Genomic DNA, 25,920 nt, shown 5'->3' with positions numbered 1-25,920 from the left:
GAAAACGTTAGCTTTATTAATCAGAAGTAATGATCACCAGTGACACAAGAGCTGTTCACTTATTCATTTCAAAATTAATTGACTTTTGAAGACAGTCGATCGATTTTACAAAAAATACTTTGTGTCTCAGGGTGAGCAGCAGCATAAATATAAAAATAAAAGGAACTTTGCAAGTCTGTTAATTTAAATTCAAAACATCGGGGTGGCAATGGTCTGGGGGTGTGGGTCATCGCTCTCACCGCCAGGCAAAATCGTTCAAAAGGTCTCTTATATTTTTGTCTTCTTGTCTCAGATTACATCCACCATTCTACAAGCATTCTGGTGTGAAAAGTGACCTATTCTCACCATTTGATCCATTGTCACCCCCTCCACGACGGTACTCAACAAGAGTTTGATAGAACTTTTCAAAAAAGCAACTTATTTTGGCACACAAAAAGCTTCATTCTTTTATAATTCCAGTCAGTTCTTCAACCTGGGGTACAGCTTCTGGAGGTACCTTCGCCGAACCAGGCGGACCTCGAACGAAAATGCTCAATGGCGATGAATTATAAACTTATTGATAAAGTTGACAATTTTGTATTTTTTCTAAATTTTATTTCAAACTTTGTCCCATGGCATATATATGCAAGTGATCAGTAAGTCATGCCCTATTGAATCCTGACCTCCACAACCAGTACAATGGATGCAGGGCTGTGAAAAAGACATCAAAGGGCAAAACCTCAATGAACAAATTTGAAAAGTTTCTATGCAATTCACTAGGCAAAACAAGTGAAATCTAAGATTCTCCAGATTGAGAAAGCCTCCATTTGACAGAGACAACTTTTTTTCAAAAGCTCAGTTGCTTGTTGGACAGAGAATTCAAGCGTCCTACTACGCTTCTGGAAGCCTCCCTTTGCGTGTCCCAGTAAGCTCTCATTTTAAGAGGCTCAAAAACTTTCTTTAAGAGGCCCGAGGCTCAAGGCCTGAAGTTCCTTTCGTAAGAGGCTAAAGCCTCTTTCAACAGGCTTAAAGCCTTCATTTTAAAGGCTCAGACGACTTCTTTTGAAAAGAGCTCGGACAGCTCCTTTCAAAGGCTCAGGAGCTTTTTTTGAGTGGTTCAAAGCTGCCTATCAAAGTCTCATGTTTTGCTCAAGTGGTAAGCGTTCACTAAGATACTCATGCATCATATTTAAGTGGCTAAAAAGCCACCATCTCAGAAAAAGAGTCTGAAAGGTTCAAAGTGTTTTTTTTAAATACTCCGAAGCCTCCTTCCAGGGGCTCAAAATCGCCATATCAATCAGGTCAGAAGACTCTTCCAAGAGGATTGAGAAGCCTCTTTCAAGAACTGAAAACGTTCCCATCCGTGCCTGGAATTCTTTTTAGAAGCTTGATGCTATTTTTCAAAAGGCACAGATGCGTCCTCAGACTCAGAACCCTCCTGTTCAAGTGACTAGGCCTTCTTAAATTCGCTCCGTAAGGTCTTTCAAAAGCTAGAAGCCTCCTTTCAGAGAGCCTCGGAAGCCTTCTTTTAAGAGGCTCGGAAGCCTTTAAGAGGCTCGGAGAGCCTCATGTCAAGAGGAATTGCAGCTACCTTTCCAGAGGCTCTAGGAGCCTTTTTAAAAGCTCAAGCCTCCTTTCAAGTGAGCTCGAAGCCTTTTCAAGGCTCAAGCCTCCTTTCAAGAGAGCTGGAAGCTTCCATTCATCAGGACTCGAGAGTTCCTTCTTTCAAGAGGCGGAAGCACCCCTTTCTTAGAAGTAAGGGGGAACCCTTTCAAGAGCTCAAGCCTTTTTCAAGAGGCTCGAAGCCCTCCCTTCAAAGAGGCTCAAGCCCTTCAAGAGGTTAGAAGCCTCTTTCAGGCTCAACTTCCAGGCTGAAAGCCCTCCTTTTCAAGAGCCTGAAGCTCCTTCAAGAGCGAAACTCCTCAAGAGACTTTCCTTTCAAGGGTTGGAAGCTCCTTTCAAAAGGCTAAGCTCTCCTTTCAGCTGGCTCGAAAGCCTCCTCCTTCAAGAGAGAGCTCGAAAAACCTTATTTCGACAGCTGAAGCCTTTCAAGACGCCTCGGAAGCCTGCCTTTGATGGGGTTGAAGCCTTTTTCGAGAGGCTGAACCCTCTTTTGGCAGCCTCTTATTTCTTTTTTTCAAGCAGCTCAGAGGCTTCCTGCAAGATGCTCGACGCCCCCCCTTTAAATGGTGGCTCGAAAGCTACCTTAAAGAGACTCGAAGCCTATCTCCAAAGAGCTTGGAAGGTTCTCTCGGAAGAGAGCGCGGAATCCTACTTCAAAGGTTCGGAAGCCTCCTTTCAACATGCTTGGAAGCCTTCATATCAAACAGTCCTACAGTCAGTCCCTCGATGTAAGAACTTTAATTTTAATTAAGTTTTAAAAAAATGACAATTCAGAAAGTTAGTAGAGCATATATTCCGTTAGTTTTTTTGTCTTTATTTGAAGTTGGTGAGATGTTCGTTAGTTTTCAGGTCATTTTCATATTTGAAGAGTTACGATTATTTTCATTTACAGCAAATAAATCATAGGGGTACCCTCAATAATGCAAAAGTTCGAAGGGGTAGAAAAGGATGAAGAGCTGCTGTTTTTATACCAATCGCCTGCATAATAAAATCCTGGCTAAGAATATCCCAACTCAAAAAGAAGACCAAAGTCTTTGAATTGTTCGATCTAAGTTACAAATTAAATTAACAAATAAATTAAAGAAAATTTAAAAATGGGAAAATTTATATTCTTTAAATGGCGTTTACCGAAATCCCCCTAATGAAATTACCTTCCGAGTTTCATCGTTGGAATCAAATTTTATCTATAAAACAAATTCTGCTTATTTTTGCAAACCAATTTTAAGATCTTTACATTCATTAATTTATTTTCTCGGTGAACGAAACGCTCTTTTATGTTTCGACTCTGATCCAGAACAAATTTCAATAGTCCATCAAACATCAGCAATTTTGTAAAATCTGGTCATTTTGTGTGTGTAACATTGATATAAACAAACTAGGAAAATATACGCCCTTTCAATATGTTGGCCGACATTAATGTTAGAGTTGCTAAATTGCTTCCTAAAATTTTTAGTATCTAAAATGTGCGTTGGTTAGTGATGGCTGCTTAACCTATAATTGGCGTCAGTAGGCATAAAACACCTGATAAATTTCACCAATATGGCATGAAAAAGTTTTTGTTAGAAAACTTTTTCTAAATATGTCACGGACTTATTCCGAGAAAATATTTGATAATTGAATACCTATCTGCAGAAAAAATTCAATGATTTCTGAGTTGAGGTTTTTTTGTAATATCGATTTTAATTTTTTAAAACTAATTTTGTTCAGTGAAAGAAATCGGTATTTTATTTTTTAGATATTTTTCCAAAAACATCCTGGGAATTTCGACGAGTCCGCCATACAACACTTTTTGTAGGTCTTGTCATTTTAGAGTACAGTCGATTTAATAAAATCCATGCACAAATTAGCTCCTCATCAAATATTACTCATTAACAATTTTGAAAAAATCTAGCTATGCGAGATGGCTTAGAAATACCTCATCTGTATGCCCACCAAGTTTCATTCGATTCTGAGATGTGCTGCCAACCGCTGGGTCGAGTGCGCGAAATTCTCATAGTATCTCCCAGCGCGCTTGTGATTTGCCACCGACGAGCAGCATTCTACCGATTATGATTTGCATTTTAAGAATATTTGTCCCGGCTCAACCTTCTCTTAAAAAATGTGCCTGAAAAAGAAGCGATTTATTAATGACGCCTTCCAACCTAACAGTAACAAAGCCAAATTAATCTTGTGTAATATCGCTACTGACGCCATCCATTGGAATAATTTTTTTTTAAATACTCTGAAGCCTTCCTTCCAGGGAGCTCAAAAATCGACCATTCAATACATCGGAAGACTCTTTCCAAGAGGATTGGAAACCTCCCTTTCAAGAACTCCGAAAACGTCCCACTAGAAAGCCAAATTCTTTTTAATGGAAGCTTGATGCTATTTACAAAGCCAGATGCGTCCTTTCAAGATACACTTGAACCCTCCTTCGAGTGACTAGAAGTATTTCATAAAAATTGCTCTAGGAGTCTTTCAAGAAGCTCGAAGCCTCTCTTCCAAGGGCTCCGGAAGCCTTCTTAAGAGGCTCCAAGCCTTTTTTCAAGAGGCTCGAAGCCTCAGGGTCAAGAGTGCGGAAGCTACCTTTCAAGAGGCCAGAAGCCTTTTTAAAAAGGCTCGGAATTCTCCTTTCAAGTGAGCTCAGTTTTTTCAGGGCTCCGAACCCTCTTCAAGAAGGCTTGAGCCTCCATTCATCAGGTCTGAAGCCTTCTTTCAAGAGGCCGATGACCCTTGCAAGAAGTGAGGAACCTTTCAAGAAGAGCTCGGAAGCCTTTTCAAGAGGGCTCAGAAGCCTCCTTTCAAAAAGGGCTCGAAAGCCTCCTTTCAAGAAGGATCGGCCTCAAGGCCTTCCTTTCAAAAGGCTCAAGCTCCTTTCAAGAAGAGCCTGAAAGCTCCTTCCAAGAGCTAGTCTCTTCAAGACCAAAGCCTTCTTTCAAGCGGCTGAAAGCCCCTTTCAAGAGGCTCAAACCTTATTTCAAGAGCCCAAGCCTACTTCAAGACGCTCGAAGCCTGTGATGGGTAGAGCTCTTTTCGAGAGCTCGGAACCCTCTCTAAGCAATGCTTTTTTTTTCAAGAGCTCAGAGGCTTCCTTAAGATGCTCTGGACGCCCCCTTTTTAAATGGCTCGAAACGCTCTCTTCAGAACTCGAGCCCTATTCCAAGAGGCTTGGAAGGTCCTCGGAAGAAGGCGGGAATCCTACTTCCAAAAAGCGCTTCTGGAAGCCTCCCTTTTCAACATGCTTGAAGTTTCAATAGTCACAACAGTCCCTACAGTCAGTCCCTCGATATTAATGGAAAGCTAAAAATAAATTTCGAAATTAAAGAGCATATACGTTGTTTTGTTATTGAGAATTGAGATGTTCCGTTATGCGTCCTTTTGAAGAGTTACGATTATTTTCATTACTAAGCAAATAAATCATAGGGGAAATTTACTCAATTAATGCAAAAGATTCGAAGGTAAGGTTGAGAACGCATGTTTTAACCAATCATCATAATAAAATCCTGCTAAGAATATCCTCAACTCAAAAGAACAAAAAGTTCTTTGAATTGTTCGATCAAGTTTACAAATTAAATTAAACAAATAAAATTGAGAGAAAAATTTAAAAATGCGGAAAATTTATTATTCTTTAAATGAATGCTTTACGGAAATCCCCAATGATACCTTCCGAGTTTCATCAGTTGGAATCAAAATGTTTATCTGATAAAACAAAATTTTATTTTCAAACCAATTTTAGTCTTTACATTCATTAACTTATTTTTCTCGTGAACGAAAACTTTTTATGTTTCAGATTCACTAGTCAGAACAAATTTACAATAGTCCATCAAACATCCTAATTTTGTAAATCTGGTCATTTGATTGATGTATACTGATATAAAACAAACTAGGAAAAATATACGCCCTTTCCAAATGTTGGTCACATTAATGTTAGATTAGCTTAAATTGCTTGCCTAAACAATTTTTTATACTTCCAAAAATGTGTCGTTGGTTGATGATAGGCTGCGAACCTATATATTGGACTGTAGGGCATAAAACACGCTGATAAATTTTCACTCATATGGCGAACAAAAGTTTTGAGAAAACTTTTCCTTCATATGCTCACAGGAACATTATTCCCAGAAAATTTAGGATAATTGAATACCTATCTGCAGAAAAATTCTGATTTCTGAGTTGAGGTTTTTTTGTAATACTGCGATTTAATTTTTAAAACTAATTTGTTCAGTGAAGCAAATCATATTTTATTTTTTAGATATTTTCCAAAACATCTGGGAATTCTCGACAGATCCGCCATACAACACTTTTTGAGGTCTTGGTCATTTTAGAGTTACATCGATTAGAAATCCATGAAAAATGTCCCTCATCATGTTACTCTTGAACAATTTTTGAAAAACTAAGTATGCAGAGTGGTTTAGAAATACCATATCTGTATGCCCACCAAGCATTCGATTCTGAGATGGTGCTGCCAACTGCTGCGTCGAGTTGGCGCAAATTCGTCTATAGTATCTCCTGCGCGCTGTGATTCTGTACCACTACGGCAACATTCTACAGATTATGATTTGCATTTTAAGAATATTTGTCCCGGCTCAACCTTCTCTTCTAAAAAAATGGTGGGCCTGAAAAGGCGATTTATTAATGCGCCTTCCAACCCCTAACATTAACAAAACCAAATTAATAATCACTTGGAGAAAACATCAGCTACTTCGACGCCATCCATTCGTTAATTTTTTGCAGTGTCTCCTTCCAGCGCGTAGGTATACTACTACTGGATCTGATCTGCACTTTGAAGTAAATTTGTCTCGGCTCAACCTTCTCTTCTATAGAATGGTGGGCCTGAAAAGAACCGAATAATTTTCAATACATGCACCTACCCAAATACTAAGAGCAACAAACACAACATCAAATCTTGAGAGAACATCAACCTCTCGACGATGTTTTCTTCGGAAAAGTTAAAGATTGGTATTATAACATTGCAGAACATTCCGTATTAAATAAACTTTGTAGAACACTCCAAAACTCTATCTATTAACAAACAGGTATCAAAATATAGGCATTATTTGAGATGACCTCTTAAAAACAGTTTATTTCAATATAACTTTCAACAATTTCGACGTTGAACAACTTTCATGATAACAGTACATGAAGCACCGTGGATTTGTCTTCTCTCAATCTTCATCATTCGACATCAAATTCTTTTCTTCTCAATTCCGAGCAAAGTCGGGTACATATAACTAGTTATTTTCCTATTTTTGTAAATTAGGTACTGCTACCTTTGATATATGCTAATTATAATTATAGTTAATTATTATATAGCATTATCGCTCAAAAGAAAACGAGTTACAAATCCGAGACAAAAAAGTTTCTACGTATTAAAAATGAATATAAAATCAATAAATATTATGTAGGAATCATTTTGCTCATCGAGTTCATATTTAACATTGAACAAAATCATCTTACCATAGATTGAACCCATAAACATAAGTCAACGAACAACCAGACGGATAAATCATACCACGTGCACTGGTGGGATATTTCTCAAACGCCTATTTCAACGACGCAGTCAGCATTTTCCTTAAATTTACTTTCGCACATAAATGTGTTTGCATAGCCACGAATTTATCCTATAAATGGCTTTTCAATAAATTGAAATTTTCGTAGTCTAATTTATGTCAGTGTTTATCTCTCACTTTGTTTGCCGCTTTGTTGATTTATGACAGTAGTGTAATGCAATTGATTTCCCTCCTATTTAGTCACATCATCGTGGTATGGTTTTACTCTCAAAGAGTGGTGTGGTAACGATAAATTTTCATAGTCGTACTAAATTTAATTTTAATATTTAAGACAATTGCACTAATTCACCTACGCTATTGTGGCCGTTGGGAGCGTTTGGTGCCGTTCGATTCGACATATCTGCTGTTCGCTCGTTGTTACAGTTTTTCGTATTGTTCCCACTAGTGTTACTGTTGTGGTTGTTATTGTTATTGTTTGCTAAGCTTCTTTGAACAACCGGTGGGCTGGGATTCCGCGAGGATACGGTTGATGCAGCGGTCGTTGATCGTAGTGGCCTGGTGGTCGATCAATCAGCAGCCGATGCGCTTGCATGTGTGTCATGGTTGTGTCCGAGTTGTTCGAGTGGGACCTCTTCGGCATAACGCTATTTTCTAATTTTAACTAGGCGTTACCTCAGCCGCGGCAAAGTACGGCCTTGAAAGCTCTTTGAAATTTTCACTAAGGTACGCGTAAAGGATGGGGTTGATGGCCGAATTAGTGATATCCTAAGCAATACACCAGAAGAAAAGATGATATCGAGGCGCGTGCTGCTTGATCCATCGGGGAAGTGATGAGTGCTACTTGAGATCCAGTACGGTAGCCAACAAAGTATGAGACGGTTATCACGGTGAGCACAGTTTCGTTACTTTCGATGTAGAACGTCGTTTCCCCCGTGATTGTTTGGTCGTTTTCGCCTACGTTTCGAAGTTTGCAATTACGAGACAGTAAAATGTCATTAGAAGCAAGTAGCTAAATCCCAGGATGAGCGTACAGGGTAAACGTATATCCGGGTATTGTTCGTGGATTCTGGCCACAATTTGACACAGTAGCTGTTGGGCTGCAGCTCGATGATGTCACCATATATCATGATTGGCAGCCAGATGATTGGGCCGAGGCTAGCCAAGCAAGTGCGGAGACTATGCGCGATACCAGCGGCGTCAGTCAGGCGATGAAATATGGTGACAAATAGCTACTGTATCGGTCTGCAGACATGATGAACAGAAATATTGAAGGGTGGTGCGTAATCGACGTGCTGACCATGTAGGCTTTGCACATGGCTCCACCGAAACCCAACGCTTCATGTGCATCGTTGCTATCAGGAACGGAATACCGATCAGGAAGCACTCGTCCGCAATCGCCAGATTCAAAATGTACATTTGGTCACTCTGCATGTTGGAAAATCGAGCACCACATAGATGACCAGCGTATTTCCCATGACGACCAGACACACGACGGCATACAGTATCATGAATACCGTGTACGTGGTTGGCATGTCGTCATGACGGCAACTGGTGGCATGAGGCATCTGTATTCTCCACCCGTGTATTCATCGTTCCAGCCCAAACTCATTGGTAGAAAATTCTCCGAACAAACCTCCAGTCAGAAAGTACGACCATACTATCCATGCTGTTGCATGTTTCGTTCCCACTCATAAAAAATACTCAATTATCACTTCAAACGGTTTCTCGATCCCACAACAAGTATCCGATCTAAAATGCATTTCACGCTGAAAATCCAAAACAAACTTCCTTCACGCACGGTAACCTAACTATTCAAGCGTAAATGAATGACTAAGTGAGTGTTTTCAGCAATTTCATTCGATTGGAAGGGTGGTCAATGGTAGCAGCATGACGGTGACAAGGCAACATTTCCCAGATGTCCTCTAGATGGTCGTCAACGGTGGTACTGGATGCTACTGACTGCCGACTAACGAGAGGGGTGTGCCCTGCAAATACACAGAGAAAACGTGAAAATCAGGTCAATTGTGTTTGTTTTCGAGGTTGGAAAAAATATATAGAGAATTATTCGAATATGAGAATCTCATACCATAGACGCATAAAATTAAAAAAAAAACGTGATTTATTCACCTAGCGGTGATACTGCTTTATTTTTCCTAATTTGTACCAATATTTGTGGGAAAGAATCGTTATAAATATTCAAATCAAGAACTTATCCTTCATTTCATTCACTTATTTAGTCTACATCTAAACAGATAACACTGAATCAACAATTTGACGCCACAATACACGGTTTGAGGCCGCATCTCTCCATCCTCGAATACGCCCCACGCTCGCCAAGTCGTTCTGCACCTGGTCTGCCCATCTCGCTTGCTGCGCTCCACGTCGTCTCGTACCTGCCGGATCGGAAGCGAACACCATCTTTGCAGGATTGCTGTCCGGCATTCTTGCAACATGCCCTGCCCATCGTACCCTTCCGTCCTCCTCGAGCATTGTCCATATTTCGTGTCCGTAGAGGACTACCTGTCTTATCAGCGTCTTGTACATGACACATTCGGTGCGTGGCGAATCTTTTTGACCAAAGTTTCTTCTGGAGCCCGTAGTAGGCCCGACTTCCACAGATGATGCGCCTTCGTATTTCACGATTAACATTGTTATCAGCCGTTATCAAGGATCCAATGTAGATGAATTCCTCGACCACTTCGAAGTAAGGGTATGCGATAACACACTTTTTCCTAACGAAACGAAACGAAACGAAATTTAAAATGTCTTGTTGATTCGGATCGAAACGAACGAAATATAGATTTACTTTCAGACTCGAAACGAACGAAATCAAGATTCATTTATTTCGGAATTTTTCGAAACGAAACGAAATTTTAATTTTTTTCCGCGTAATTTTTATTAAAATGGTCTCACGCAATTCTGATTTATTTTTTTCGAAGTCAAATAATGTTTTTAGAGTTATAATAACAGAAGAGGTAGTACTGTGATAAATCGTACCTTCTATTTTTAGGCGATAAGGAATACCCAGAATTTGTTCCCTTTCAAAGGAATTCATCGTGAAACGAGTCTCTGAATCTGATTAATTTTATATCCAGTAGTACATAAAATATAGAAATTGTGGGGATTTTTCACTTGGATTCAAAATTCTTTAAAACCTTGTTCACTTAAGAATTATGTAATACTTATATTCTCTTGTCAGCCTGGCTTTATAGTACCGTGGGCTGAAATCCAGTACCAAAATCCATCCACTCCAAGAGATATCAATAAATTATAGGATTTCAAGTAATAAATTTACTAATAATTAATTTATCCTGTTCATATACTTGACAGTAAGCTTTTGGAATATGGAGATGAAGGTAGGAAATTAAAACAACATAAATTAAAAACAAATCGTTACCACCGAACACATAGTTTCTGGCGCCATTGTCATGCGTGTAGAACATAACTGCATCAAAATTAAGTGCGGTTTAATTGCAAATTGCGACTAATAAAGTAGAGTAAGTGGAATACAAACCACAGGATTGTCTCAAGGTTCATATTAAACTATTTACAGTGGTAGTTACTCAACTAGTCTACTACAATTTATATCTTCTCCTTCTTATTGGCATTACATCCCCCACTGGGACAGAGCCGCCTCGCAGCTTAGTGTTCATTAAGCACTTAGCATAGCATAGCATAGCATATGTGATTGTACAAATCGTGGGTGGCTATATAATGCTCAATTGAGCAATCTACTGATATTGTCGCAAATTGGTACTTGGGATTAGTACCTTTTCTATACAGTACAGTTGTATACCTGGCCACGTCCTTACAATCACGGAAGGAAGGAAGGAATGTTGTTCAACATCTACTAGGAAGATGCAGGGAACCCATACTACCTTCATAGATGTCTCGGAAGGAAAATTGTGTTATGGGAAAGGTAATAATAGGGAGCTCTATTCGACAATATAGAGCGTTTGTCAATAACAGTATATGCTGTAAAAATAATAAAATATATTCATCATTTACTTACGAACCGTCGAAGAAAAACAAAACAAAACACAAAATTTCGGCAAATCACGCGATCGTTCTGCCGTCCGAAACAAGAGCCAACACGCAGTGAACTCAGCTTAGTGTTCATTAAGCACTTCCACAGTTATTAACTGCGAGGTTTCTAAGCCATGTTATCATTTTTGCATTCGTATATCATGAGGCTAATACGATGATACTTTTATGCCCAGGGAAGCATGGTCTTGCTTTGTAGCCGCGCGTCTCACCGCACGACTAAAGAGGGCCCCAATTTATATATTTAGTAAATAAATAGCTATACGGATTTTGATCTTTGATTCAGAAATCCTTCCACGGTGCACGGATTTCGGTTCAAGAGGCGTAGCGTTAATTATTTTATCATATTTCTTTAAATTTCCTAATGTAAATGCACAACAGTTTGAAAATAGTGGCCTTCGTGTCTGTATTAACGATAAACGTTTCATTTTGCATTCGTTTTAATTTTCCAGACCCTTTTCACATACTGAGGTGCTTAATGTACGGATTTCGATGCCCCACGTTATCGTGCTAAGTCAAAATTAGGAAATGAATGCTTAGATTTATTTTTTAGTGGATACTCAGTTATGTATCCATATCTGCCAAGCGTTTATACGCAGATAAAGAATTGATATTACTGACCATCATTTGATAAAGGCGTAACAGTCAAAACTTATTCCTTCTTATTCTTCGTCTACATATATATAGCACATTTTTTTTACCAATCTGTTTATTTATGAGGCTCAGATGTTTAATAATAAACTCTACGGAGCCAAAAACATTAGAAATAATAGATCTAATTATTCTGAAGAAGTTTCAGAAACATTTCTGCGTGAGGTCTTCATTGGTGAGGATCGGTTCATTGATCCTTCAGTAATCAAACGATCCCGTCGCTGACTCGTAGACTGCGCTGGTTGCCTTTTATCCTCTTCCTCTCTCATTTTTCTCTAGGAGTCCGTGTAGCCCATGGTTCCTTTCTTCACAAACCAGATCCGATATGTATTATTCTTGAATGTCATAGTTTCTGCTAGTGTTTTGCGTTCCACCATTGAATCGGGAATTTCAAATGGTTCCATCCGTTCAGTTGAATCGGTATCCAATCCAATCACTTCTTCCTGAGCCACTTCAATTACGTCGCTCTGCGCTGCATCCGATGATGTTTGACGGGTTGCTGATCAAATCCGATAACGACACCGGAATACGATTTTCGTGTCCCACCTTGCGTTCCACATTCGCCTCATTCTTTCCGATTGATCGTTCCTTTTGATCGTATGGATACGCATCCTTCCGGTGACCTTCCGCTCGGCACATGAAACATTTGTTACGCAAATCCTGGTAGAATACCTTTCCTGTCCAGTCCATATAGCAAACATTGGCTCACTAGAAGAATCCTGTGCACCTTTCACAAATGCATAAAGATATATATTTAAAAATGAATTTCATAGACCCATATCTAGCGCAAGATCAATGTGCTTCGTGGGTAGGACAAACAGGAGAAATGTCGATTTAGATGACAATCCTGGTGTTGAGAAATCGATGCCCATTTTACATATAAATATTTCTAAATATAAAAATTAATTCGCCAATCATTTCTACAAGAGGAATGGTAACATATAAGCCTTGAAATTAACTAAATATTTCATTTTACGACGCTACTTCAAGACGCAAAGATGAAAACAATTTCATTCAAACGCGCTATCATACGTATTTTAAAACGATAACGCGTGCGGTCAAAGTTTTCACTTGATAAACGAAAGCACACTCCATCGCGTAAACTGAGTTGCTTTTCGTTCTAACCGATTTCGGGATTTACGCGGATTTTTTGGCCAAGTTTTTAACGCGGTCTATCAAAAGGATCTGGGCACACGTTGAAACAGAGAAAAATCGATTAAGTCATTACGCGGTTTTTGGGAGTTACGCGTTTTTACGAACTTTAACTTAACGCTCCAACGGCTTGAAGAATCACCCTTTCTCGACAGAAATGACGCGTTCTAGAAGTGCACGACCCATAAACTTCACTGTCTCGTTACAAGGGGAAAAATAACCCATACATTACTCGCCTGGCGCTGAATATCTCAGTATATTGGTTATAGAACTGCCCGTGAAATAAAGAAGGAGAAAGTCTGAAAACTATATTTTTAGAAATATGTTTCTGAAACTATTGTGTTCAGTCATCATTTGTATAAAACCAAATATTTTTATAATTTTGTTCATTTGAACTGTTGTCCATTCTCCCTCAGAAACTTTCAGAAAATTATACGGATCCACTCCCAGGAAATCGAATGATAGTCAATAAATCCTTTGGGGAACAAAACCATAACCCTTGTGGACCAGATTTCATGGGCTTGAGATTTTTGGATGTTCTTGATGAGTTCTTTCAGGTTTCATAAAAAAATCCCTGAGACTTTTTATTCTATTTAAACGAATTCAACATTGAACTCCCTAAAATTTCATTATATCTTTGTAGAACTAGTATTATCAGACCTACCAGACAGTATTGCAACTAAAATATTTACCTAAATGATATGTTCTCAACAATCATGGGTAGGACAATGCCTTGACTGTCCCACCAAGGAAATTCGTGCGTAGGACATGTCCTACTTGTCCTACCCTCCGCGCCACTGAACACAATCGATTCCGCATAAATAATTTTGTTGCTTCGGTGCAGACATTAGTTTTATCAGCGTTCTCCCACATAGGCTGGCATTATCAGCACAACACGATCGATTGCACACTGGTTAAAACAAATTTCTGCTACGCGATGTAGATTTTTTCACTCATTGCCTCTCTGCGATCGATTTCGCATTCATATTGTGCAATTAGTGAAAAAATAAAATTTGAAATGAATCTGGAAACTGCAGACGTTTTATAGAAGAAAACTACATACGTATTTGTTGACTAAGAATGGGGTTATGTAGTAGACGTTAATAGAAAGATTTGTATAACCAAAAGTTTTGAAAACAACTTCACGATATAGTTCAGCGCAGCTAAAATTTTTATAACATAAAGTATGGTTTATGTTTAAATTTGTTTCGAAATTCCGCGAATTCCGTTAAATTTCGTTAGAAGCTAGTTTTTTCTAGCGAATTTTTGAAATTTTACGAAACGAAACGAAATCAAGAAATCAGATTTCGCCATACTCAAATTCCGCGAAATTCCGCGGAATTTCGTTTCGAACCACCTGAAACGAAATTTTTCGAAATACCGCATATGCTTACTTCGAAGGTATCCCCGTCTATCGTAACACTGCTTCCCAAGCGGGCCCTTTCACGCATGTACGCATGATGAAAACCCAATTTTCTTGAATACGAAATGCTCCAGGTACTCCAAAACGTTCTGAAGTTCAGCCCACAGTATCAACCAGATCGATCAAGGCCAGGACGGAATGGTTGACATTTCTTTTTACCATTCATTCTTCTATGCAAAAAATCGGCGATCGATCCAGTCATCATCAAAAATAAAAAAAAACCACGGCAGCCGCAGGCAGCACGCCAAGCAGACGACAGTCAGCTCTGGTTTTTCTATTTTCTCCCACAATTAATGTTTCGTGTAATTTCACTACGTATTAATCGGTGAGAAATATTCATTTCATTACCTCCTTCCAATTTAGAGATGAGAACGAATAAATCAGTACCTACGGATAGCACTCCTTCTAAGCTTTGCGCCACAGGTAATTGAACCCGATTATGTGCTGTTTACGCTGCATGAGCTAAACAAAAATCTCATGCAAATGCTGACTGCGGCACGACTCTAACGTATCAGCTAAAACACAGTTTGCCCATCGGAAAAAATTTCACGTGTCGCGTACATTTTTTCGAAAACTGTTTCGGCTTGTTTGGTCATGAAATTTGACTGGATAAAATAAACATTCGCATAATCAGAGTGTTTAATTACCATTTCCAACACTAAAGGCATTGGAAATGTCCTCATCGCCGGTATACACTCAATCCTATCCAATAAGCATATACGCATCATGCAAAGCCTATTTTCTTGAATACGAGATGCTCAAGGTACTCCAAAACGTTCTGCAGTTCAGGCCACGCTATCTAACAGATAAATTGTTACCGTACAGGATAACAATGGTCGACACTTGCTTGGACAAAAATATGCTAATCAAATCAACAATACAAAAAGCATTGTGATCAGTTCAGTGGCTATCGTCGTCGGGTGCAGACGGAATAGTATTGCTCTATACAGTTTTTTTTTCACATCTAACATTAGTAAGCAATCGCGCGTGTTGGCTTCTCTTTGTTTATCGGTCGTTCAAATTCTTTCGTTCTACGGTGGTGTGTCTCTGTCGCTGAAGAGGTACTAAATCATCGAAATGGGTATGAAAGTATTCGTTAATACGGTCCAGTTCCGTTTCCCAGTCGGTAGTCCCCGGCCATCATGGGTTGAAATCGCCTGCCTTTTGAAGCATCTCGATACAGATTTATTAGTGATGGACACGGCGTACAAAACGGCACACGATCGTTCGCTGTACACCAAATTTGTTTCGCGCGATGCAATGGAGTAATCGATGAGGAAAAACATGAACCCGAGGATGTTCTTCTTCTTCTTCTTCTTCTTCTTCTTCTTCTTCTTCTTCTTCTTATTGGCATTACATCCTACACTGGGACAGAGCCACCTCACAGCTTAGTGTTCATTAGCACTTCCACAGTTAATGCAAGGTTTTTCTAAGCCAGTTACCATTTTTGCATTCGTATATCATGAGGCTAACACGATGATACTTTTATGCCAGGGAAGTCGAGACAATTTCAATCCGAAATTGCCTAGACTGGCACCGGGAATCGAACCCAGCCACCCTCAGCATGGTCTTGCTTTGTAGCCGCACATATTACTGCACGGCTAAGGAGGGCCCACGAGGATGTTATTGCTGCTTATTCGAGTGGGAAGTTGTAATGATCCAATCACGGCTCAGACAATCCGATTGATTATTTTCCCAAACCAATCAGAAATCACTCAATGTTAATCATATCACACCAATCAGAGTCGTTCGCGCTAGTTACAAATGATCTGCTATCCCGCGCAAGTATAAAAGTAGGGACAAACCACGCACAGATTGTCAGTAATTTTCTAACAGTTGGACGGTTAGGACCTCTAAGCAGAGCAAGCTCCCTATCCCATCCAAAGCCAACCGGCGAGCAACGGAGCAAAGCCCCACCGAGGAAGACATCATTGCCAGACCGACGACGGTAAGAGGCACGAGGTCGAAGACCCAGTCACGGTTTGACTGCCCATCCATCCCGGCCTTTGATTAGAGGTGCGCGGGCTCGGTTGCAGAATATAAGGGCTTTTGCGGCTCCAGCTGCTTCATCTGTAAATCGCCTGCAATACACAATGCGAAGCTGCATTTTTCAATGCAAATAAATAATTTTCTAAAGAGTTAATATCCTCCTGTCGTTGATAGGCTTCTGCAACGCCAATAGTCCAACCAAACAAGAGATATTTAGTCCAACCGAATAAGAGTTGATTAGTAAAGCTAGAAGTGTGATTTAGTGAAAAACCGGTGTAAGCATGAATTTTCTTGCCATATTGAGTCATGAAAGTGATTGTGTGCTCATCCATCCCACAGCACCAACAACGGTGGTCGGTTTTAGTCGGAGTCCAGCGGTTCCCAACTGACGTGGGACTTGGCTTGGATGAGAAGAAGATAAGTGAAGAAATGTGTACACTACTGACATTTTGTAACTGCGCGTGTGTTGAAGTTAGTGTTAAGCAGATTAGCTCCAATTTACGGCCGTTTAGAAATTAAATTGTAATGGACTTGCTAGTGAGCAATAGATTGTCTTAACGTATTTGATTGGTTTTTATTCAATAAAATCGTAATGAATTTTAGTCGCGTCTGAGTTATGATTGGCTCCCATGATTTTCTGTGCGTTTCACGACTTGCCAGAGCTTGAACGGCAAACTTTTGTAACGTGAAGTTTTGCATCAGCATAGCTGATTGACGCTTAATAAAACTTTGAACAACGGAGTCATCTGAATTCGCGGCTCGCCTTGTTGATTGGAAATTTATTAGTGGTCCACGAGGGAAGGAACGTTACAAAGTCGGTTGAAGTTCGGATGCAAATCGCAGGAACAAATATGCGGCACGTCCGAGTATTCGATCTGCCACCGTAGGTTACGGACGAAGGCTTGTCGCAGGTGCTCAGATTGCTTAGGAAAGTTGATCGTGTTCCGTGAAAGTTACCCTCAGTGGGCCTGGATCACCTGTCCACTGGGGTCCGTGGTATTTATGGAAATCGAAAAGAGCATTCCTCCATCGATGGAAGTAGCCGGCCTGAAAGCAAGAATTTTCTACGACGGATTTAAGGATACATGTTTCCTTTGTGAAGCAGTAGGTCATCGGAGGGATTCTTGCCACGGAAGAAGGCAGGAAAACAAGGTCAGTGTTTTACATATGCTGGAGTAGTTTCTGGAAACGAAAAAGATGTGATGTCGTCGGAAACCTCGAATTCATTTTTTTTTTTATTCCTTTATTTATTTATTTAGGCACTCTGTGTTACGTAACCGCTACTGTGCCGAGATCTACTGTATTCTGCTTTGCAGAATCCACACAGAATCTACTTAGATTTCCATTGCCATTATGTTTGTCGTTGCCAGTCCATCTCATCGTGAGTCCATTGTGCCGTTTATCCATGTCGTGATCCAATGATCGTTGCATTGTTCGAATTGCCTTATCCGGACGCCTGAGAAGAACAAGTAGGGTAAGACGGTATAATATCCCCCTAAGGCAAAACCTTGATAACTTTTACTTTCATCGCAATTTATCCAAACTTTGTGTTATTGGTAGTGCAAGAAGTCGCAAATGCATTGCCCGTGAGTAGTCATATAAAAATATTACAGATAACACGTAATAATGCTTTTTGAAAAGTCGTGAAAAATGGTTTCAAAAGGTGCCTGCAATACGCCCCACCTTAGCCAAAGACGTTCCATAGCCCTTCATTAGTATTTCATCAATCCCATAATAAAAGGTTACAAATCCTTATTGCTCGACATTAAACAACATAAGTCCATTTAATCAGGTTTTAATTACATTTCAATAATTTCCATACAATTTGAAAGCAACTGCTGCAAGCTCGCCGCGCTTTGTCTAGTTGTAAGGGCATATCGTCCTGCCTACACTGGGGCGTTTATGATAAAACTATTTTCGAAAATCGTTACGTTTTTGAAGATGGAAGCAATTTATATTATATTAACCACTGAGAAAGTTATTTTGTTGCCCAACTGAGTTTCCGTGCAAGTTTTGGGACAGTATGCTAGCGTCGCTCCAGAATGTTGAGCAAACAAACACGAAAAGTTACATCAAAACTGTCACTTTTTGTATTTTGCTATTATTTCCATTATGTAATACAAAATACTTCCACATTCACATAGTATGATGATTTTACAAATATTTATAGGTACCAACTGATTTTGACCCTTAGTTAGTTATAGTTTTCTAGAAATCAAGAGGGGCGTTTTGGCCAGGTGGGGCGCATTATACCGTCTTACCCTAGTCAGTCGTCATCAGGTAGCCATGACGATAAACGCGTCTCCCAAAACGCTACCGCATGGGCTGCGCATCCGGCGATTGACGAGAGTTTGGTGGAGGGGCTGGGAATCGAACCCATGACCATTCGCTTATAAGGCGAACGTGCAATACTACGCTACGAGACCCCCAATGAAGACATACAAGTTCGGAAGAGAATCGAAACCAGAAACCAAGGACAGTCGGAGGTGGAAACAACCGCCCAGAGAAAAAATCGTCGGAAGAAAGATGATGTTACACTAGAGGAGGAAGCAATCGCAATCAAGGAAGCTTTGTCTCATACCAGTGACTCAGCGACGTCAATTATCTGCTTCTGGCTCCGGTTCAAGTGCCGGTTCAACAACATAACCGAAAAGAAGTTTTTCAAAGATCTTATTATTGATTTATTTTCATTTATACATTGTTTGCTCTCGGCTCCGTAGAGTTTTTTTTTATGAAACAACTAGGCCTAATAAATAAATACATTGGTAAAAAAAGCATTGTGAAACTATGCATGAAGTGCATCAAAGGTAAAATAGGTATTAAGTGAAATACCTTAATCGTACTAAAATTCATCGTATGGCTCACATCTTGCCCGCGAACACGACGATGGCACCCCGACTGGCGAAGCAAGAAATTTAGGAGAAAAGAGAACACGAGAAGAGTGGGAAAATTTGGACTTGACGAAGAGTCGTGGGAAAGACACTGAAGAAGGAAGACCTATTAGGCACGTTTTCTAAAATTTGGCCTAGGAAGTGGTGGCTTTGAACCCGCGTGTGATACGCACGGAAGCTGCCGGTAGTTTTTCCGTGAAATCTAGGTGTGCACTACCCAACCATCCACCTGAAAGCCGGGTGCCACGTGTATCGACGAATTGGTAGATTCGAACCCTGGGAAAGATGTGAGCTGTGAGTAGCTGTTTTCTTGAACTTCTGATACGGGACACGGTCCACTGGGTCTCAGATTAGATCGTACTGGAAATCGGGGCCATTTGATCGGAGAAAAGTAGCCTTCGAACAGTTAAACCAGTTTCTGTACGGGGATGGCCGCCATTGCTTCGACACCCCGGAAACCACGAGGCGCAAGTTCGTTTGGCCGAAAGAATCGCAGTGCAAGAAGGCAAAATGCGTGGAGGTACGGAGCGTTAACACCGGATTCATCGACAAGTTCCACACATCAATTCAAGCCCAAATCAACTCATTCTTATCCAACTCCACGAGGTTGCCAATCATTCGTCGTTGCATCGTCGACCGTTCATTTTCATCGCTGTGGAAGTGGACGCTAAGAACGTTACCAGCCCGATGACCGCTTCCGCCGGACGGAACTCACTCTAAGGGAACCGAATCTTCGTCCAATCCCAGACAGTCCAGTTCAACATCGCGGAAGAGAGCCGGAATGGACTATCGATCTACGGCACGCTTCCTCCGGATACTACCCGCACTATTCATCGACAGTTCAGCGACCACAACGAAGATCGGCAATGCCGAGGGCAATGCTACAAATCCTACCCCGACCGAAGTTTAATCCAAACATCCAAAGTTATGCCGCTTGTCCACGTCAGCCGAAAACAACACCATCTATCACCCGCAACGCTATACTAACCTAAAACACTAACCTTAATCAAACTAAATGATAAAAAAAAATAAAATGTACATCTCATTCTTTTCCTGATCATTGAAAGGTTCTTGGTCCATGCAAGTCCGTTGGTTTCCTGACTCCACTTCAGCTACATCTTGGTCTGCGTGTCCCTTGAGCAGGTAGTAAGCGACCCTGAGTACCAATTAAAGGTGAGTTAGTTTGGGACGTGTGACGTCCACTGCATAGACGTGTGGACGTCACCGGCAGTTACAAAATCAAGGTTTTTGCAATGTCCTCATCGTCGGTATACACCTAATCTGGTTCACATCATGCAAAGCCTATTTTCTTTAATACGAGATGCTCATGGTACTCCAAAACGTTTTGGAGGTCAGCTCATGGTATCTACCAGATCAATCAAGGCTTTTGCATTGTTTTCATCGTCAGTATAGGTACCATAGTGGTTCAAAAAATCGATTTTGCTCCACAACGCTCATCTGGATCTGTATCATGATGTGTCTTGCGAAAATTTGAGCTAATTTGGATTAAAACTGATTTACCACAAGTCTTTTCAAGTTCACATGCAAACTAGCATGAGGAAATTTATTTTTTCATTATACTGCTTATGATGCATCCCCATTAAGCGCAGGTTACTAATAGGTACTCCCCCAATCCGATTCAATAAGCAAGCATGCATGATGAACCCAATTTTCTTGAATACGAGATGATCAAGATACTCCAAAACGTTCTTGACTTCAGCTAACGGTATCTAGCGGACTAACCAAGGCCGGGAAGGGTTGCGGGCGTGTCTCTCAAATTTGCGTCGGAGGTGGAGTTGGAATATGCCTCCCAGTTGAAGCCTCGTAGCGCCATCTTGGCTTGGCATCTTGTTGCTGCAGAATAAGTCTGTAGACACTTTCCACTTGAGAGCGGAAAGCATAGACCGACTGGCGGCAGTCACGTCGATGGCAGTGGCGGAGTGGAACATTTAAGAAGGTGGGCGAACCGTTGTTGAGTGGTACAAGGTCCGCAGTTTCGAACAATTAAAGCAGGGCGTTACCTCTGGGATCAGTTCTAGAATCACACCAGGCCGGGTGATACGCGTGTTCCCCAAGACCTGGACAGGGGACGGAGAATAGTCGATTGTATAAAGACAGGAACACCGTCTTCGACCAGAGGTCGTACAGACTGAACATTTAACACCTAGCATGAGACAACGGACAGAACACATAACACCCAGTAGACCAGTGGAGAAGTTTTCGATCACGAAAAGTTTTCTCCTTACCGGAGCGGGAATCAAACCCACACTTCCTAGCTCATGCGTCTAGACGATGGACGTCGCTAACCACAAGGCCACGAAGCCCACATTTTGCTTACCTTTCTTCTGATGCCCGGTAGACGCAACAGGGTAAGTAAACGTTTACCACGCTTACTAGGAAACTACCTCATAGACGGAATACGACAACTTGGAGATCTTCGTTAAACTGGAGTACATCGAACGGGAAATCCCGAAGAACCACTATCATCACGAAATTACGGATATTAGAACCTACCTTAATATCAAATTGTACTTTCATCCGAGGGAGCGATCCGTGGAGACGAGGTCGACACGATTGACCTCCTGCAGGTTAATCAGGAGGGCTGCCGTGCGTTAACAGCTCCAGATTAGGAAGGTTATTCCAGAAGGGGTAGATGTTTCACTGGAGACAGATATCTGCCTCTAGTGAAAGTGTATGGGCTCGGGAAAGGATCAAATCAGATACCTTGATTCAATCCGGTGAAAGGTAGGGGCTATGTGTTCGACGTACTGGTCAAGTTGTGCAGGCCAGGGAGGAAGAAACCAAGTTGTGTGTTTAGATGGTGTCTCCCGGATGTATCTGGAGGGGGCTACGATCGACGGGAGATTCTTGTACGGTTAAATGTAGGTCTTCCCTGGCTCCGAAGACAGGGTCAGAAAAAGGAACTGAATGAAAACATTGGAAGAACTAAAACTTACAATCCAGGTTGTAGTACCTCGGAGGCCTAGGACGCAGTGTCTGTAGGGACTTGTTGCCCGGGTTGGGTTCCCGGAAAGCAGCCTGAAGGGGTGGGACTTACCTCCCGGAAAGAATCTTTCAGGGTGCCAGGAAAGTTAGCAGGACTTGCAACGTCGGACGATCTAAAGGACGGACAGTTGCACTGTATGGTTGCCACGTTGCTCCTCGAAGTCTTGATTCCCACGTCGTCGTTCGGGGAAAAACTACGCGTCTCGAGTACGCCTAACGGGAAATGTTTGACTGTGGGAAAGACGTCCACAAGGGGTCCCCGGTTACCGAAGGTTCTGGACAGGCTCTTCTGGTTTGGTGTATCTTCGACCACTGATTGGCGGGGTCGACCAGTCGGTGGGGTCATCAGCATCGGTCTACCGGTGCCCCGACTACCCAGGGCACCGTAGTTGTTTTCTTCATCCGATACCATCCTCAGACGGCGTGGTCGATCTAAAGCAGGGCGGGCTATAGCTTCCGGTCCCAAGGTGCCATGACTATCCGGGACAGGCAGCGGCTCGATTTTGCAGTAGTGTGGGTTGTTTGAACACTTGTGAAAAGTCGTTAGGTTCGTTGGTTACACGCTGGGTTTTTGGGCTTTCTGGGGTCTCCGGAATTAGGGATGTATTAGTAAAACTTCGTGTAAGGGTATTGGCAACCCTGAGACCAACTCCGTTGTTGGCGGGAGTGTAGTAGACCTAGCGATAGTTACTAGGTCTTTGTTCGAAGCTTTCGGTTGTGGTGAATAAAGACGTCCTGACTTGTGGAGATTTTGGACATTTTGGCTGTTGAAAGCCGCATCAGTTGAAAGAAAGCTGGTTGATTCCTTAGACGTATGAGTAGGAGTAGGGAAAAACGTTGCTCAGGGGGAAAGCAGCTCTGCTGTCTCGTTGCCTGTTTAGTTGTTCGTTCTCAATCCTGAGTGTCTGTAGTTCGAGGCGGTGAGATTCTAGCTCCTTTCGCATGGCTCGCATCTCAATCACAAAGACAGAGACGTTATCAGCCATTGGCGTTGGCTGAGCTAGCAGATTTGCGGGGATGACATTTTTTTAGGAGGCTTCTGCATAAGACCCTTGGTTTCTCTTCTCCTGTTGCAGAATCCTTCTGGCCTCCGGATAAGTACAACCGCAGTCGACTTTGATTCTCTGGACATCGTTTTCAGCTTTGTGATCGAATCGAAATGCCAGACTTCGCGAAATCCCAGGCCCTAGACCTCAACAGCTGGATGAAGTAACTAATCAAGCCTCTTACCTTGGTTTTCATGGATGCTTCAATGGAATCACTCGAATCAGACCAGAATCGGCAAAATCCGGAAAACGCCCTAACTTCAAAGTGTCGTATTTAGTCGACTACTGTAGTTACAACCTTCGGACAGGGAGAGGCCTCCCTCAGGAGATCGGATTCAAGGGGGAGGGGTTAGGGTTTGTAGTGACCCGTGGGGAGAAGGGGTACAAAAGGTAGGTTGATGTGGAGAATCACAATTAAATTTTGTAATACCTGCGGAGGGGAGGTTGTCAGTTCAAAGTTCCACTTGCTTCCATAGGAAAGCTACTAGCAACAACAAATCTACCGCAGGGGTCTAAACCATCACAACACTACTGCAATGCTCTACTGCCTCTTCCCTTGGCAGGAAGAGGTAACCGGCACTACCACTGGTCAAGGCTCATTCAAAGGCCGAAAAGAATGAATATTTCAAATTTACTGTGTAATACCGCTTGGAAAATTTTGGGCCAGAAAGGGATGAAGCTGATAAGATAAAGCTTAGCTAGGACATATTGTCATCCAAATAGTTACCATGATATACATAATCCTATCATCCATAAATATCAAAATTTGTTTGGTAGATATACACTGCCAAAAATATCTATATAAGATATATGTGTCGCCGTCATACATTTTTGCAATAGCTCCACTCTTTTTTTTTGTTCGGGATGAACCACTGCGTCCATTTCATTGAACTTTTGTAGTATACCCGTGTCATTTGTTTAGTGCATGTCCTTCTGCTCCATTTCTATTGAGAAGAAATTAAGTAGTCATTTTAAATTCATATATTTCTCAAGCTTAATGTAAGGCTTCTTTAGATTAAGGTACCGCTATTTATACCCTTCGAAAAATGGCTTATACCAACTCTCAAAGGCGCGCCCCTCAATCAGTTTCGGCTCAACAATAAGTGGGATAATACTGATTTTGACCATGCATCGGTACTGAAGTTCAAACATATTTTTGCTTCTTCTTATGAGTTCCGAATTCGTTTTTGTATAGAGATCTGATTTCATTGCGTTTGGCATTTCCGAATCTCACCTTTACACAGAGCTCTAATCAGTCAGAGAGTTCAGCAGATCCACCAAATTCGTATCCGCTTCTTTCCTAATTAATCAGCGCTCTGAAGCTTGGAGATTCATGTCGTCGGCTTCGAAAACCAGCCTAAGGTTGAGTTACGTTTTTACAATTTACTCCATTGACTCCATCCAACAGGAGCAAAAAATGGGTCATCTAAAAGCAAATTATAGTCGTTCCATACTCTTCCGACCATCACTCATAAGTATTGACAAGAATAGTAAGAACTAGAGCACAGTGTGGTAGATCTTACTCCGTAATGCAACACGAAGAGTGTCTACCCAGCATTACAGGCTCCGTTAACTGCCTGGCTAATTGTTTTACCCCCCAGGGCATTCATCCCCTCAGCACGGATGGGTCGCCTGACACCTTGGGATTCGGGGTTAGGGACGTCATATTGTCAGCTTCAGTGTTGTACCGAGCCTGGCGATATGACCGGATTTACACCGTTACGCACTACTTCAGAGTATCCATATCCCAGCGTAACGGGAAGCTCCACCCTAATATAAACGATATAGAACCACACATAAAGTTGTTTTAGATATATATTTTATTAGTAGCTCGCGTGGAGAATGGCTATGTGTGCGCTGATATACATTATAAGTTAAATCTATGGATTTTTGCCAATAAATATGTGTGGATTTTTAATAGTGTAAGAAACTTATAAGGCAATTAATTCCACCACGTTGTAAATTTTACAGATACGTATTTCGACCTCACTTTTAAGGCCGTGTTCAACGACTCGTACTTGACTGGACTTCAAGTACCAGTCAAGTACGAGACACTGAAGACGACCTTACAGTTGATGTTGAAATACGTATCTGAATAGTATCAAACTCGTCTTATGCCAGGTGATATTCCTAATGTTGTGATTTACTCTCAGATAAAAATCAAACCTAATGTATCAGTTTATTTCAAAATGAAATAATGCACTTCCACTACCATATAGCATATATGTCGAATGTGCATTGCTTATAAGTTCTTCAGAATTGCATTTTATATCCAATGAATCCAAACTTGACAAAACATTCACGTTGGTATGAAATGGCCCGAAGTCATCAAAACAACTTTTGCTGACTTCTTGATGTTTATCTTTACATTTCCATCCATAAATTGTGCTTTCTCCAAAAAGCTAGAAGAGTGCTTCGGAGTGATCGGTTGTTGGGCTTCTTGAGCGTGTGGTCGGTGGAGCTTGATTGACTTCCGGTGGAAACTTCAAGATTTCCACTGGGAGATCCTCCAGAGTTTCTCCGAAAATTCCTCCTGGAATTCTTCCAGGAGCTCCACCGGCATTTCCACAAGAATTTCTCTAGGATTTCCTTCGAGAATTATTCCAGTTGTTCTATCGGCAGTTCCTCTA

At 41.2% G+C, this 25,920-nt stretch overlaps 2 protein-coding genes and 1 pseudogene across 7 annotated transcripts in view; 1 reads left to right on the top strand and 2 right to left on the bottom strand.

Moving 5' to 3' along the window:
* LOC134215807 (post-GPI attachment to proteins factor 2-like) overlaps positions 1–25,920 on the top strand; it is a 405,279-nt gene that overhangs the window by 209,639 nt on the left and 169,720 nt on the right. The gene's annotated exons all lie outside the window — the stretch shown is intronic.
* Positions 1–25,920, bottom strand: part of LOC134207723 (histone deacetylase 6) — a 287,433-nt gene that overhangs the window by 179,667 nt on the left and 81,846 nt on the right. The gene's annotated exons all lie outside the window — the stretch shown is intronic.
* LOC134219215 (somatostatin receptor type 5-like) lies at positions 7,375–8,653 on the bottom strand (annotated as a pseudogene).

Source organism: Armigeres subalbatus, chromosome 1 (assembly GCF_024139115.2).
Source record: "Armigeres subalbatus isolate Guangzhou_Male chromosome 1, GZ_Asu_2, whole genome shotgun sequence".
Classification (NCBI taxonomy): domain Eukaryota; kingdom Metazoa; phylum Arthropoda; class Insecta; order Diptera; family Culicidae; genus Armigeres; species Armigeres subalbatus.
The sequence above is the reverse complement of the archived record's forward strand: the minus strand, read 5'-3'. Positions and strand labels throughout refer to the sequence as shown.